This window comes from Anomaloglossus baeobatrachus, chromosome 9 (assembly GCF_048569485.1).
Source record: "Anomaloglossus baeobatrachus isolate aAnoBae1 chromosome 9, aAnoBae1.hap1, whole genome shotgun sequence".
Taxonomy (NCBI): domain Eukaryota; kingdom Metazoa; phylum Chordata; class Amphibia; order Anura; family Aromobatidae; genus Anomaloglossus; species Anomaloglossus baeobatrachus.
In genome coordinates this window covers 217347631-217364686 of record NC_134361.1, presented here as the reverse complement: position 1 = coordinate 217364686, position 17056 = coordinate 217347631, and the positions used below count along the sequence as shown (strand labels likewise).

Below are 17056 nucleotides of genomic sequence, written 5' to 3'. Positions count from 1 at the left end.
TTATAGTAGTTATATTCTTGTACATAGGGGCAGTATTATAGTAGTTATATTCTTGTACATAGGGGCAGTATTATAGAAGTTATATTCTTGTACATAGGGGCAGTAGTATAGCGGTGATATTCTTGTATATTGGAGCAGTATTATAGTAGTTATGTTATGATGTGTGGGTGATATTCTAATAACAATGCTGTTGCTTTTCAATAGAATATTTCTCTTGCATATGATGGGTGACCTATTCCTACATTGTCACGATGCGTCGTTGGCTCCTGCAGAGACTCTCGTTTGCCCCTGTGAGGCCTCTTTTTTGCAGCAGGTAAGTGACGATATCTTGGTATTAAAAATAGCTCCTGAGTGGACGTCTCCACTGACACGTAACAGTGGGAATAATCCGCAGTGATGTGTCTGGCTGCAGATTTCCAGCTACTCACGAATCCTTCTTACGTGAGAGCCGGTATACCGCTCCCGTCTGCTTTCTCACATTCTTCATGGTTTTCCTTTTTGACCTGTGAGCTGTTTCTTGCTCATCCAGGAAAGCTGGGTGGGTGGAGGGGCTTTGCACCATAAACTCTGGGTTGTCACCTAGTTATGAGTATACGCAGACCCCATTTCCTAATGTGGGTGCAATGTGTATGCAGGGAGGCCTCTTCATGTATGACACGTAGCCCGTGTGTTGTCTCCGGCCTCTCGGCATCTGACGTCCAGAAGTGCAGCTTCGCCCTGCGTCATCGGGGAGCAGAAATAGGATTTTGGTTATTGTATAACCAGTTGGCACCGGGACAGCCCTTTCACTGCATCCTAATCTTCTACAGATGTCTGTGTTGTGTTATGTTTTTACAAGAGGTCAGACGGAGGAAACCGCTGTTCACATGGCCCATTACCTCACCCATGTTTTTCTCTCTATATACACGCTTCATATCCGCAATCTATTGCAAAATATTCAGCACGTTCAGCATTGGGAAGGAATCAAAGATTTGAAGGACCCTTGTGCAAAAGCCTTGTTGGTAGTCCATGGCCACCAGACTAGAAAGCTGTGATCCTGCCAGTGCCCTTGGCTCTTGTTTTCATTGTATTGCTTCGTCATGCCTCCTTCGTGCCATAATAAGTCAACATCATCAAAAGAGGAGCCGGGATGCCGTCAGATAGGGCCCTGATCTGGTGACCACGGACTACCGACGTGGCTGCTGGACCTGCAATTCTTTTTGCTCAATTTAGCATTCCCAAGAACGAATTAGCAAAAAAAGGAGAAAATTGCCCTAAAGTGTGGTGGGTATATTGACGACGTTCCTTATGGTCACGAATGATGGAATGCACATGTTCTTATTGAGCGATGGTCAGACATACAGAATTTAAGAGGGAATGGGCCCATGTTTTGCAGGATGGGTATTGCAAACTTATGCAACCATTACAAATTTATCAGGAAAATTGTTCCAAGGATCACAAAAGGTAGTTATTACCATGATGATTTTATTCAGCCACAGAAGGGGACCCCATAATAATCCTCGTTTCAAGAACCTAGTTCTTTTTTATACTCCTATAACTAAAACTGTCCATACAGATTGCATATATAGGGGGCTAATGCACATTAGGGGACTTCCCTAACTGTTCATTGACAACTGCCCATTGTTTGCCATCGCCAGACGTGCCTAGAGGTTCACTTCTTTGTGGTGTCAGCTCAGAGCCGCTCACCTGAGCTGAGTGTACATGTTTATGGGACCAAACACAGAACAAAATTTTGATTAACTGCTACCGTGATTTTGCAAAAATAAGCACTAGCAGGAATTTTCAGCTTTTTCGGTGTAAACCCTACCACGAGGACCTATGGTGGAACGTATGAAGGGCCTGGGGCGGAACGTATGAAGGGCCTGTGGTGGAACGCATGAAGGGCCTGTGGTGGAACGCATGAAGGGCCTGTGGTGGAACGCATGAAGGCCCTGGGGTGGAACGCATGAAGGCCCTGGGGTGGAACGCATGAAGGCCCTGGGGTGGAACGGGTGAAGGCCCTGGGGTGGAACGGGTGAAGGGCCTGGGCTGGAACGGGTGAAGGGCCTGGGCTGGAACGGGTGAAGGGCCTGGGCTGGAACGGGTGAAGGGCCTGGGCTGGAACGGGTGAAGGGCCTGGGCTGGAACGGGTGAAGGGCCTGGGCTGGAACGGGTGAAGGGCCTGGGCTGGAACGGATGAAGGGCCTGGGCTGGAACGGATGAAGGGCCTGGGTTGGAACGGATGAGGGGCCTGGGTTGGAACGGGTGAAGGGCCTGGGCTGGAACGGGTGAAGGGCCTGGGCTGGAACGGATGAAGGGCCTGGGTTGGAACGCGTGAAGGCCCTGGGGTGGAACGCGTGAAGGCCCTGGGGTGGAACGCGTGAAGGCCCTGGGGTGGAACGGGTGAAGGCCCTGGGGTGGAACGGGTGAAGGCCCTGGGGTGGAACGGGTGAAGGCCCTGGGGTGGAACGGGTGAAGGCCCTGGGCTGGAACGGGTGAAGGGCCTGGGTTGGAACGGATGAAGGGCCTGGGTTAGAACAGATGAAGGGCCTGGGTTGGAACGGATGATGGGCCTGGGCTGGAACGGATGAAGGGCCTGGGCTGGAACGGATGAAGGGCCTGGGCTGGAACGGATGAAGGGCCTGGGGTGGAACGGATGAAGGGCCTGGGGTGGAACGGATGAAGGCCCTGCGGTGTAACGCATGAAGGCCCTGCGGTGTAACGCATGAAGGCCCTGCGGTGTAACGCATGAAGGCCCTGCGGTGTAACGCATGAAGGCCCTGCGGTGTAACGCATGAAGGCCCTGCGGTGGAACGCATGAAGGCCCTGCGGTGGAATGCATTGATGCGTTCCATCACAGGTCCTCGCGCTCCACTGCACTGTGTCACATCTTCCCCTGCCGGCTGTAAGCAATCGGTATCGCCAGATGTGGTGAGTGTGTGTATGTGATCTGATGTGTGTGAGTGTCGGCGAGAAGCAGGGGAGGACGGCGTGCAGCATACCTACTGGGACTGCCCGCCGAATATCACAGGAGGACCTGGGGGCTACACAGACGTCCGGGGTCTGATAAGTATGATTCTGCTGGGAATGCTTTTTTGTGAGGGTAAACTGATCCCTCAACTTTCACCGAGAATAAGACCGTGTCTTATTTTTGGAACAACACGGTATCGGCAGTGAATATTGAGGGTCTTTGTACAGGCTCGGATAAATTGAGCGCTCATTGCGGATTTATTTATTAAACTAGTATATTCTTTAATATCTTCATTCCCAGGACCCGGGAATCATGAAGGAGATGAGCCATTCCGCATCTGTTCACCATTATCCTCATCTTATGCAATTTGATGACATCAAACAAAAAAAGCAAAACTTCCACACTTTCCCAAAACTTTACAACAATCGTCATGTGACTGCAAAAATAATAATAAGTCCGCTTCCGACAGCGTTTCCTGAAAAACAAAACTGCGGTCGTTACGAGGTTCGGATCACGCAGATCATTTCCTGGTTTCTGATTGGTGAATTTATTCCTCCCGGATTCACAATGGGGCCGTGTCGCGAGGACTTGTAATATTACTCCACGTCTGTATTTACTGGCAGCCTCGACTCACTATTCCCAGACAAGCGCCACCTCTATACAGAGCCAGATCCCGGGGTGACCGGGGTCAGCCGAGCTGGAAAACTCTGGATGTGGCCAGATCTTTTATGGTCATTTCATCGCCGTGATTCCATAATGTGTAAAGGGAAATAATGGAGACATCAGTCTGGAGCGGAAGGAATGCAGCTTGCTGAAAATTAATGTGCAGAGTCTGAAAAAAAAAACACCTAAAATTCCTGTTTATACTCATATCAAAGCAAACCTACAGTCATATGAAAAAGTCTGGGCGCCCCTATTAATGTTAACCTTTTTCCTTTATAACAATTTGGGTTTTTGCTATTTCAGTTTCATATATCTAATAACTGATGGACTGAGTAATATTTCTGGATTAAAATGAGGTTTATTGTACTAACAGAAAATGTGCAATCCGCATTTAAACAAAATTTGACCGGTGCAAAAGTATGGGCACCTCAACATAAAAGTGACATTAATATTTTGTAGATCCTCCTTTTGCAGAAATCACAGCCTCTAGTGGCTTCCTGTAGCTTTTAATGAGTTCCTGGATCCTGGATGAAGGTAGATTTGACCATTCCTGGTTACAAAACAATTCCAGTTCAGTTAACCTCATAACGACGGCCGTACGACTTAAAGCGGCGGCAAAACAGGGTACTTATTCTGTTCCGCCGCTTTAAAGCGGCGGCCCGAAAAAACCCTGTAGCGCCCCCCAGCGACCGAAAATCTCGGGGGTTTTAGCTACCGGGGGTAGCTGAGACCCCCCAGATTATGAATCGGGGTGTTTTTTTTGGACCCCGATCATGTGATCGGCGGTATACACTGTATACCGACGAACACATGAAAAAAAAAAGAAATGGCCGGTAAAACTGATTTCTTTTTCATCTGACATGATCAAACATGTCAGATGAGAAAGAAATCTAAACCCCTAGTGCCCCCAAAGCCCCCGGTACCGGAGAGTCCCCCCACCACCCCTACCCCCCCCCTCCGGAGCACTCAAAATGGCGCCGAAGCGCACAGAAAACTGCCGCCGGCGCCGGCTCTGCATTCATTTCCCTCCTATCTGAAATGATCAAACATTTCAGATCGGAGGGAAATGTCCTCCCCCTGACCCCTCCTCCGGTCCACCGGAGCCCTCTGGTCACCGGAGCCCCCTCCGTTTCTCCAGAGCCACCACCCCCCTCCCCCCTCCGGAGCGTGGAAGATGGCGGCGCACAGCGCGCGGCCGCATTCATTCTGCTCTTTCTGCCGCATGTGACACGTCACATGCGACAGAAAGGTGTCCCCAGGTCCCGTTAGGTCACCCCCCGCCCCCCCCCCCCCCAGCCCCCGGTCATACGTTACCTGTCTGCTGGTGCTCCGTCCCGCGATCACGCCGCCTCCTTCTTCAATGCTGGCGGCGCATGCGCAGACAGCGGCTGTCAGCTGGATCCCTGCAAGCAGGGACCCTGACGTCGCTGCTGCACAGGCTCCACTGTGGACCGGGGGAGGGTGAGTGCGGTAATCTGCAGTCACACTCCTCACATGGAGAGACTGCAGATTCCAGAAAATGGGGGGTACGTTCTGTGAGCGTGCCCCTCATATTCTGGAATGAGGTTACTGCAGGTCACTCTGCCCTAGGTTGGACCGGGGCAGTGTGAGTGCAGTATTCTCAGATTACTGCACCCACACTGCTCATGGAGAGCTTGCTCTTCCAGAAAATGGGGGATACGTTCCCTGAACGTGCCCCCCATATTCTAGAAGATCCAGAGTCGGCGTGGGACCTCCAAAATGGATTACAGCGACCGGAATTTCTTTATTTTCAATAAATTGGTAAAAGAGGAATGTTTCGGGGAGTTTTTTTTTCAAATAAATTTTTTTTTGTCTTTATTTTTTTCTATTACTTGACTGGGTTAGTAATGTCGGGTATCTGTTTAGATGCCGTGACATCACTAACCCCAGGGCTTGATGCCAGGTGACATTACAGCTGGTATCAACCCCATATATTACCCCGTCTGCCACCGCACCAGGGCGCGGAATGAGCTGGGGCGAAGCGCCAGGATTGGCGCATCTAATGGATGCGCCACTTCTGGGGCGGCTGCGGCCTGCTATTTTTAGGCTGGGAAGAGTCCAATAACCATGGCTCTTCCCACCCTGAGAATACCAGACCCCAGCTGTCCGCTTCACCTTGGCTGGTGATCTAATTTAACCCCTTCAGCCCCCAGCCTGTTTTCACCTTAAAGACCCGGCCATTTTTTGCAATTTTGACCAGTGTCACTTTGACAGGTTATAACTCTGGAACACTTCAACGGATCCTGGCGATTCTGAGATTGTTTTTTCGTGACATATTGTACTTCATGTCAGTGGTAAATTTAGGCCGATATGTTTTGCGTTTATTTGTGAAAATTTCGGAAATTTGGCGAAAATTTTGAAAATTTTGCAATTTTCAAAATTTGAAATTTTATGCCCATAAATCTGAGAGATATGTCACACAAAAAAGTTACTAAATAACATTTCCCACATGTCTACTTTACACCAGCGCAATTTTTGAAAAAAAAAAAAAATTCCGTTAGGAAGTTAGAAGGGTTCAAAGTTCATCACCAATTTCTCATTTTTCCAACAAAATTTACAAAAAAAAATTTTTTAGGTACCACATCACATTTGGAGTGATTTGAGAAACCTAGGCGACAGAAAATACCCAAAAGTGACCCAATTCTAAAATCTGCACCCCTCACTCTGCTCAAAACCACATCCAAGAAGTTTATTAACCCTTTAGGAGCTTCACAGCAACCAAAGCAATGTAGACAAAAAAATGAAAATTTTACTTTTTTAACACAAAAATGTTACTTTAGCCATAAAAATTAGTATTTTCACAAGGGTATCAGGAAAAATGCATCATAAAATGTATCGTGCATTTTCTCCTGAGTACGCAGATACCCCATATGTGGTGGAAATCAAATGTTTGGGCACACAGCAGGACTCGGAAGGCAAGGAGCGCCATTTGAATTTTTGAGTGCAAAATTAGCTGCACTCATTAGCGGACGCCATGTCGGGTTTGAAGACTCCCCGAGGTGCCTAAACAATGGAGCTCCCCCATAAGTGACCCCATTTTGGAAACTAGAGCCCTCAAATATTTTTTCTAGATGTTTGATGTGCACTTTGAACCCCTGGTGGCTTCACAGAAATTTATAACGTTGAGCCGTGAAAAGAAAAAAATTTTTTTTTACCACAAAACTGTTGCTTCAACCAGGTAGCTTTTTTTATCACAAGGGTATCAGGAAAAAATGCACCATAAAATGTATTGTGCATTTTCTCCTGAGTACGCAGATACCCCATATGTGGTGGAAATCAAATGTTTGGGCACACGGCAGGACTCGGAAGGCAAGGAGCGCCATTTGAATTTTTGAGTGCAAAATTAGCTGCACTCATTAGCGGACGCCATGTCGGGTTTGAAGACTCCCCGAGGTGCCTAAACAATGGAGCTCCCCCATAAGTTACCCCATTTTGGAAACTAGAGCCCTCAAATATTTTTTCTAGATGTTTTATGTGCACTTTGAACCCCTGGGGGCTTCACAGAAGTTTATAACGTTGAGCCGTGAAAAGAAAAAAATTTTTTTTACCACAAAACTGTTGCTTCAACCAGGTAGCTTTTTTTATCACAAGGGTATCAGGAAAAAATGCACCATAAAATGTATTGTGCAATTTCTCCTGAGTACGACGATACCTCATATGTGGTGGAAATCAATTGTTTGGGCGTACGGCGGGGCTCAGAAGAGAAGGAGCGCCATTTCACAGTAAAATTGATTGGAATTATTAGCAGACGCCATGTTTCATTTGGAGACCCCCTGAGGTGCCTAAACAATGGAGCTCCCCCACATGTGATCCCATTTTGGAAACTAGACCACCCCCCATACAAAAAAAATTAGTTTGGCGAAATAAAAAATACAGACATCAGTAGAAAAAAAAAAAAAAAATGAGCGCCTGCCAAGACCAGTGCCAAACGTGAGAGCAATGCACGAGTCTCGCATCGCATCATCCACTGCAGTCTGGAAGCGAGCAACTGCGCTGGATAATGCGATGCGAGAGGGCGGGGCGGCAGATGAGAAAGGGCGCAGCGGATGGAGGAGCGGCAGAGGATGGGAAAGGGCGCAGCGGATGGATGATGGGAAATGGCGCAGCGGATGGATGGGAAATGGCGCAGCGGATGGAGGAGCGGCAGAGGATGGGGGGGGGTGAGATGGGGATACCTACCTTACAGGATGGATCTAGGCAGCAGGATCACAGCAGACAGAAGAGGCAGCAGACAGAAGAGGCAGCAGATGAAGGAGGCAACAGATCGAGGAGGGTGAGAGGGGGCAGTAGATGGAAAATGGGAGAGAGCAGGCAGCAGATCGGGGAGGGGGGCAGAGTCTGATGGGAGAGAGAGATGGCACATGTAGGGGAAGGGAGGGGGGCTTGCAGCACATATAGGGGGAGGGAGGGGGGCTTGCAGCACATGTAGGGGGAGGGAGGGGGGCTTGCAGCACATGTAGGGGGAGGGAGGGGGGCTTGCAGCACATGTAGGGGGAGGGTGGCTGGCTTGCAGCACATGTAGGGGGAGGGTGGCTTGCAGCACATGTGCTGCAAGCCAGCCACCCTCCCCCCACATGTGCTGCAAGCCAGCCACCCTCCCCCCACATGTGCTGCAAGCCAGCCACCCTCCCCCCACATGTGCTGCAAGCCCCCCTCCCTCCCCCTACATGTGCTGCAAGCCCCCCTCCCTCCCCCTACATGTGCTGCAAGCCCCCCTCCCTCCCCCCACATGTGCTGCAAGCCCCCCTCCCTCCCCCCGCATGTGCTGCAAGCCAGCCACCCTCCCCCCACATGTGCTGCAAGCCAGCCACCCTCCCCCCACGTGGGGGGAGGGTGGCTTGCAGCACATGGAGGGATAGGTGGTGTGGCGATGGAGAAGGGGCAGCCGATGAAGGAGGCGGCGGCCGCCGCCGATCGGGGGCAGCAGCGGCTGAAAAAGGTGGGTGCGACGGCGGCGGGGACAGTGGCGAGCATGGCGGCGGGGACGGCGGTGGATCGGGAGCGGCGGCGGGGACGGCGGTGGATCGGGAGCGGCGGCGGGGACGGCGGTGGATCGGGAGCGGCGGCGGGGACGGCGGTGGATCGGGAGCATGGCGGCGGGGACGGCGGTGGATCGGGAGCGGCGGCGGAGACAGCGGTGCAGCGGGAGCATGGCGGCGGGGACGTCGGTGGATCGGGAGCGGCGGCGGAGACAGCGGTGCAGCGGGAGCATGGCGGCGGGGACGTCGGTGGATCGGGAGCGGCGGCGGAGACAGCGGTGCAGCGGGAGCATGGCGGCGGGGACGGCGGTGGATCGGGAGCGGCGGCGGAGACAGCGGTGCAGCGGGAGCATGGCGGCGGGGACGGCGGTGCAGCGGGAGCATGGCGGCGGGGACGGCGGTGCAGCGGGAGCATGGCGGCGGGGACGGCGGTGCAGCGGGAGCATGGCGGCGGGGACGGCGGTGGATCGGGAGCGGCGGCGGAGACAGCGGTGCAGCGGGAGCATGGCGGCGGGGACGGCGGTGGATCGGGAGCGGCGGCGGAGACAGCGGTGCAGCGGGAGCATGGCGGCGGGGACGGCGGTGGATCGGGAGCGGCGGCGGAGACAGCGGTGCAGCGGGAGCATGGCGGCGGGGACGGCGGTGCAGCGGGAGCATGGCGGCGGGGACGGCGGTGCAGCGGGAGCATGGCGGCGGGGACGGCGGTGCAGCGGGAGCATGGCGGCGGGGACGGCGGTGGATCGGGAGCGGCGGCGGAGACAGCGGTGCAGCGGGAGCATGGCGGCGGGGACGGCGGTGGATCGGGAGCGGCGGCGGAGACAGCGGTGCAGCGGGAGCATGGCGGCGGGGACGGCGGTGGAGCGGGAGCATGGCGGCGGAGACAGCGGTGCATCGGGAGCATGGCGGCGGGGACAGCGGTGAAGCGGCAGCAGCGGCGGGGCGATCGGAGAAAGCGGCGGGGACAGCGGTGAAGCGGGAGCAGCGGCGGGGCGATCGGAGACAGCGGCGGTGAAGCGGGAGCAGCGGCGGGGCGATCGGAGACAGCGGCGGTGAAGCGGGAGCAGCGGCGGGGCGATCGGAGACAGCGGCGGTGAAGCGGGAGCAGCGGCGGGGACAGGGGCGGGCGGCGGGGCGATCGGGGACAGGGGCGGGCGGCGGGGACAACAACTTACCGCTCTCCTCGGCTTCCAGGGACGGTCACAGGCCGCAGATCCACATTGATTGGAGAGAGCGGTCACAAGACCGGTCTCTCCAATCAGAGCTGGGGGCGGGTGAAGCATCGATCACCCAGCTCCAGCCAATGGCCAGTGCTACAGCAGCACTGATCAGGGCTGGATTTCAATGTTCCAGCCATTTTCAATGGCTGGAACATTACAGTGGCTGTAATTGGCTGAGCGGCGTTCGTCAGCCAATCACAGCCTCTGTAGGTTCGGGGAGGAGGCACCACCCCTCCTGACGTCAGGCAGAGGTCCCCTCCTTCCCGAATCCACCGTTTAAGTAAATAAATTTCACTCCCCGGGGCTCCGGGACCGCGATTTCGCCAGGACGTACTGAGTACGTCATGGGTCCTTTAGCACCATGTCACCATGACGTACTCAGTACGTCCAAGGTCGTTAAGGGGTTAAGGGGGACCCCACGTTTTGTTTTTTTTTTTAAAAAACGCCTGGGGAGGCCTCCAAATTGATCACCAGACAAGGTGAAGCTGTCAGCTGTGGTTTGCAGGCTACAGCTGTCTGCTTTACCCTAGCTGGCTATCAAAAATAGGGGGGACCCCACGTCGTTTATTTTAATTATTAATTTTTTGGGGGGCTAAATACAAGGCTAGGCACCCTTTAGTGCCACATGAAAGGCACTAAAGGGCGCCAGCTTAGAATATGCAGGGGGGTGGGATGTTATATATGTTTGACATCTATCCATTCATCCATTGTAGCATTTTAGGCTGTGTGCCCACAATCAGGGTTTGCAGCGTTTTGGGCGCAGAGTGTTTTCCCTGCATCCATAATGCTGCATTGTGCAGTAGAAGCACAGTGGAAGGATTTTTAGAAATCCCGTGCCCAATGTGCTTCTTTTCTCCGCAGCATAAACCGACCTGTGGCGCAGCTTCCTGAGCCTCAGCATGTCAATTTATGCTGCGGAGACAAGAGTGTTCTCTGCAGGTAGCATAGAGCTCCACAGCGGCCTGAACCCAAATCGTGGGCATGGGCAGCTGCGTTCTCCCGTGGACAACACTCACATCTCTGCAGGAAGGCTGACACTGTGTACTGGACGCCGTGTCGCTGGATCATGGCCACATAGCCTAACAGTGAGACATTTGTTGCTACAGCAACATTTTTGTGAAGTACCTGTGGATTCAAAATGCTTACTATACTCCTGAATAAAATCCAGTTTCCAAAATGGGGTCACTTGTGGGGGGTTTCTAATGTATAGGTACCCAAGGGGCCCTGCAAATGTGACATGGTGCCCGCAATTTATTTGAACTTTTCCAGAATTCAAATGGTGCTCCCTCCATTCCAAGCCCTCCCATTTATCCAAACAGAGGTTTTTGGCCACATGTGGGGTATCCCTGTGCTCATAAGACATTGGATAACAACCTGTGGGGTCCACGGTTTGTTGTTGTCTCTTGAAAAAGTGAGAAATTTGATGCTAAAGCAACATTTTTGTGAAAAAAATGAAAATTTTCAATATGGCAACCTAAGCTTATCAAATTCTGTGAAGTACTCGTGGATTCAAACTGCTCAATATACACCTAGATAAAAGCCTTGAGGTGTCTTGTTTCCAGAATGGAGTCACTTGTGGGGGACCGCCACTGTTTAGGCACCTCAGGGGCTCTCCAAATGCAACCTGGCGTCCGCTATTGATTCCAGCCAATTTTGCAGTCAAATGGCGCTCCTTCCCTTCCGAGCCCTGCCATGCGCCCAAACAGTTGATTTCCACCACATATAAGGTATCGCCAAACTCAGGAGAAATTGCACAATAAATGTTATGCTGAATTTTTTCCTTTTACTCTTGTAAAAAAAAAAGCTACCTGGTTGAAATAACAATTTTGTGGTAAAATCTTTTTTTTTTTTTTTCATGGCTCAACGTTATAAACTTCTGTGAAGCACCTGGGGGTTCAGGGTACTCACCAAACATCTAGATAAATTCCTTGAGGGGCCTAGTTTCCAAAATGGGGTCACTTGTGCGGGGTTTCTGCTGTTTAGGTACCTTAGGGGACCTCCAAATGCGACATGGTGCCTGCAATCTTTTTCAGCCAAATTTCCTTTCCAAAATTCAAATATTGCTCCTTTCGTTCCAAGCCCTCCCATTTGTCCAAACAAAGGTTTCAGACCACATGTGAGGTATCACCGCGCTCATAAAAAAGTGGTTAACAAACCTTGAGGTCAAATTTTTGGAATTACCTCTTGAAAAAGTGAGAAAATTGATGCTAAAGCAACATTTTTGAGAAAATTATTAAAATTTTCAATATGACAACGTAACGTTAACAAAATCTGTGAAGTACCTGTGGATCTAAAATGCTCACTATACCCCTAGATAGAAGCCTTGAGGGGTCTAGTTTCCAAAATGGTGTCACTTGTGAGGGATTTCTTCTGTTTAGTACCTTAGCGGACCTGTAAATGCAACATGGTGCCCGCAATCTATTTCAGCCAAATTTGCTTTCCAAAATTCAAATATTGCTCCTTCTGTTCCGAGCTCTCCCATTTGTCCAAACAGAGGTTTCTGACCACATGTGGGGTACCGGCGCACTCATAAGAAAGTGGGGAACAAGTTTTGGGGTCCATTTTGTTGTGTTATTTCTTCTAAAAGTGAATAAATTTGGGTTAGAGCAACATTTTTAGGTAAAATTTAATTTTTCCTTTTTTTCATTCCACATTGCTTTTGTTCATGTGAAGCACCTGAAGGGTTAATAAACTTCTTGAATGTGGTTTTGAGTACTTTGGGGGTGCAGTTTTTAGAATGGTGTCACTTTTGGGTATTTTCTGTCATCTAGGCCTATTGAAGTCACTTCAAATGTGATGTGGTCCCTAAAAAACTGGTTTTGTAAATTTTGATGTAAAAATGAGAAATTGCTGATAAACTTTGAACCCCTCTAACTTCCTAACAAAAAAAAAATTTGTTTCCAAAATTGTGCTGATGTAAAGTAGACATGTGGGAAATGTTATTTATTAACTATTTTGTGTCACAGAAATCTCTGGTTTAACGGTATAAAAATTCAAAAGTTGAAAATTGCTAAATTTTCAAAATTTTTGCCAATATTCAATTTTTTTCATAAATAAACGCAAAAAATATTGTCCTAAATTTGGTACTAACATGAAGTCCAATATGTGACGAAAAAACATTCTCAGAATCACCGGGATCCGTTGAAGCGTTCCAGAGTTATAACCTCATGAAGTGACACTGATCAGAATTGCAAAATTTGGTCTGGTCATTAAGGTGAAAATTAGCTCCGTCACTAAAGGGTTAAGTTTGATGGTCGCCGAGCATGGACATCCGCTTCACATCATCCCACAGATTTTCAATGATATTCAGGTCTGGGGACTGGGATGGCCATTCCAGAACATTGTAATTGTTCCTCTGCATGAATGCCTGCGTAGATTTGGAGCGGTGTTTTGGATCATTGTCTTGCTGAAATATCCATCCCCTGCGTAACTTCAACTTCGTCACTGATTCTTGTACATTATTGTCAAGAATCTGCTGATACTGAGTTGAATCCATGCGACCCTCAACTTTAACAAGATTCCCGGTGGCGGCATTGGCCACACAGCCCCAAAGCATGATGGAACCTTCACCAAATTTTACTGTGGGTAGCAAGTGCTTTTCTTGGAATGCCGTGTTTTTTTGCCTCCATGCATAACGCCTTTTTGTATGACCAAACAACTCAATCTTTGTTTCATCAGTCCACAGGACCTTCTTCCAAAATGTAACTGGCTTGTCCAAATGTGCTTTTGCATACCTCAGGCGACTCTGTTTGTGGCGTGCTTGCAGAAACGGCTTCTTTCGCATCACTCTCCCATACAGCTTCTCCTTGTGCAACGTGCGCTGTATTGTTGACCGATGCACATTGACACCATCTGCAGCAAGATGATGCTGCAGGTCTTTGGAGGTGGTCTGTGGATTGTCCTTGACTGTTCTCACCATTCTTCTTCTCTGCCTTTCTGATATTTTTCTTGGCCTGCCACTTCTGGGCTTAACAAGATCTGTACCTGTGTTCTTCCATTTCCTTACTATGTTCCTCACAGTGGAAACTGACAGTTTCAATCTCTGAGACAACTTTTTGTACCTTCCCCTGAACAACTATGCTGAATAATCTTTGTTTTCAGATTATTTGAGAGTTGTTTTGAGGAGCCCATGATGCCACTCTTCATAGGAGATTCAAATAGGAGAACAACTTGCAAGTGGCCACCTTAAATACCTTTTCTCATGATTGGATACACCGGCCTATGAAGTGCAAAGCTCAATGAGGTTACAAAACCAATTTAGTGCTTCAGTAAGTCATAAAAAGTAGTTAGGAGGGTTCAAATCAAGAAATTGATAAGGGTGCCCATACTTATGCACCTGTCAAATTTTGTTTAAATGCGTATTGCACAATTTCTGTTAGTACAATAAACCTCATTTCAATCCAGAAATATTACTCAGTCCATCAGTTATTAGATATATGAAACTGAAATAGCAAAAACCTAAATTGTTATAAAGAACAAAGGTTAACATTAATAGGGGTGCCCAAACTTTTTCATATGGCTGTATTCTTGTTAAGGGGCAATTATAGGCAACTCTTTTCTTGGACAGGTTGGAACGCTCCTATTCACATACACAACCATAGACTTAAAGGGGTTGTCCACTATTGTACAGCCGCTTTTATAAATGGCACCTATATATTGTATAAAATTGGAAAAACACATACTTAACTCGTGGGCCGAACTTGTTCCTTCGCTGAGCGGTGGGACCCTTCACGCCAGGCTCATATAACCACTTCAGTCTATTGATACACTTCAATAAGAGTGGAAGTCTAACGCTCTCAGAGATATTTAATCATAGAATCATAGAATAGTAGAGTTGGAAGGGACCTCAAGGGCCATCGGGTTCAACCCCCTGCGAGTGTAGGTGGCAAAACAACATAGGGGCTTCATAGGGGCTTGTCCTCCACATGTGGCTAATATTGTGCCTGCGCATACTGCTTATACATTGGAATCAATAATATCACTGTCTGCAATAGCTTTTATGCTCCCCCTAGTGGTGGCTGCAAGAATTATATCATTTTAAGCAAGGGTGGAGAACCTTTTTTCTGCCGGGGGCCATTTGCAAATTTCTACCAACCTTCGGGGGCTGTACAAAACTATCAACTTGAAAATTACCCTGCTATATTTGCTCAAACAATTAACTCACTGTGGCGGCTGGAGCGTCTACTGTTTAGTGCAGCTGTAATATTAGGCGATCTTGATCTTGTTGCTTTTCACAACTGCTTAGGTTTGAGTTGGCTGGGACTGCTGTGTATATACATCACAGGGGAGGGTTGGGAGGAATATAGATCACTGGGGAGGCTGGGGGGCATAGACATCAAAGGAGATGCTGAGGGCAAATACATCACTTGGGAGGAGTATATATCACTAGAAAAGCTGCGGGACATAGATATGGCTGTAGGCATAGACATCACTGGGGGTATATACATCATTGATGGGGAGCACAGACATAACTGGGGGGGGCATTAACATTGCTGGGGAGGGCTGGGAGGAATATGCATCACTAGGTAAGCAGCGGGGCATAGACATCACTGGGGGTACATAAATCACTGGGCGGCACAGACTTCACTGGGGGTATATATATATATATATATATATATATCACCGTGATGCACAGACATAGCTGGGGGCACAAGCATTGCTGGGGGTATATACATAGCTGGGGGCACGGACAGCCCTGTGGGGATGCCGGAGGGGCACAGACAGCCCTGGAGCAAAGAGAATGATGGGAAGTCCATTACCAGAGGTCTTAATGTTCCTGTGTCCACGGTCAAGAAGTTTACAGCCCATGGCACTGTAGCTAAACTCTGTGGACGTGGAGAGCAGAGAAAAGTTGATGAAAGATTGTAACGCAGGATTGTCCGCATGGTGGATAAGCCGTCCCAATCACGGTCCAAAGAGATTGAAGGTGTCCTGCAGTCTCGAGGGGCATCAGTGTCAACGTGAAGTATCTGTCCACATTTGAATGAAATGAAACGCTATGGAGGAGACCCAGGAGGACCCCACTGCTGACACAGACAGAAAAAAGCCAAAATGTACAAGTAACCAAAATCCTTCTGGAAAGCGTCTTGCGAGCAGAGGACATCAAGATAGAGTTTTTGGAAAAGAGCATCATTCTACTATTTACTGAAAACAGGATGAGGCCTAGAAAGTAAAGAACACAGCACCTACAGTCAAATATGGTGGAGGTCAGAGATGTTTTGGTTGTTTTGCATTGGGGGCCTTGACTGTGCGCAAGAAATCATGAAATCTGAAGATTATCAAAGGATTTTGGGTGGCAGTGTAAAGCTAGGGGTGCGCCCCAGAACAATGACCCCAAACACTTCAAGAAGCCCCAGAAATGGATGAGCACAAAGCACTGGAGAATTCTGAAATGTCAGCAATGAGTCTTGATCTAAACCCCATTCACATCTGTGGAGAGATCTGAAAATTGCTGTTGGGAGAAGAGAAGAGAAGACGCCTTCAGATCTGAGGGACCTGGAGCAGCTCAAACCCTAATACTGTGTGTCAAGGGGGCTGACTTATTTCAATAGTTAATCCACTCCAATGCATAGGCAGAAAAGATGCCTGGCTTAGCTGTTAAAATGATCCAATCAGCCAGTCCTCTTCACACATGGCACGGATGTGGGGTTGAGGCTGTTATCAAGACACTTTCTCAGAAGGATTTTGGTTACTCACGTACATTTTGGCTTTTTTCTGTGTCAGCAGTGGGGTCCTCCTGGGTCTCCTCTATAACGTTTCATCAAGATCTCTGGGTACCTTCGAAATCTATATTAATAATTCTATATTCGTACAGAAGAAATACAGCTTAACATAATTAGAAAGTGGACAAGCCCTTTAAATAAGTCTGTCTACCTGCAACCACCACTAGAGGGTGCCCTTGGATACTGTGTTATCATTGAGTTCAGTGCATAAACTGTCTGCAGAGAGCTCCCCCTGGTGGTGGCTGTAGGCAAATGGAAGTGTAATATTTCATTTCTTATTTTAGGGCAGGATTTGGAGCTTTCTATAATAAAACATGATATATGGACACTATAAAGATAAAATTGAGAAAATGGCCAATTATTTTACACATTACAACTGCTGTATTTATCTATTTATCTATCGCCCCAGGTGAACACCCTGAGCACCACGGACGGGGGTTATATAATCAGCATGTGCGACTGTATCCCACATTCAGCCCTTCGTTGCAGGCTCATGCGACGTGT

At 49.2% G+C, this 17056-nt stretch overlaps 1 protein-coding gene across 1 annotated transcript in view; it reads left to right on the top strand.

Moving 5' to 3' along the window:
* The first annotated feature begins 221 nt into the window (after positions 1 to 221).
* Positions 222 to 17056, top strand: part of RNF208 (ring finger protein 208) — a 158504-nt gene continuing 141669 nt past the window's right edge. Inside the window, exon 1 of the mRNA XM_075324509.1 lies at positions 222 to 313. The gene's annotated coding sequence lies outside the window, so the exon portion shown is untranslated. The remainder of the gene's footprint in view (positions 314 to 17056) is intronic.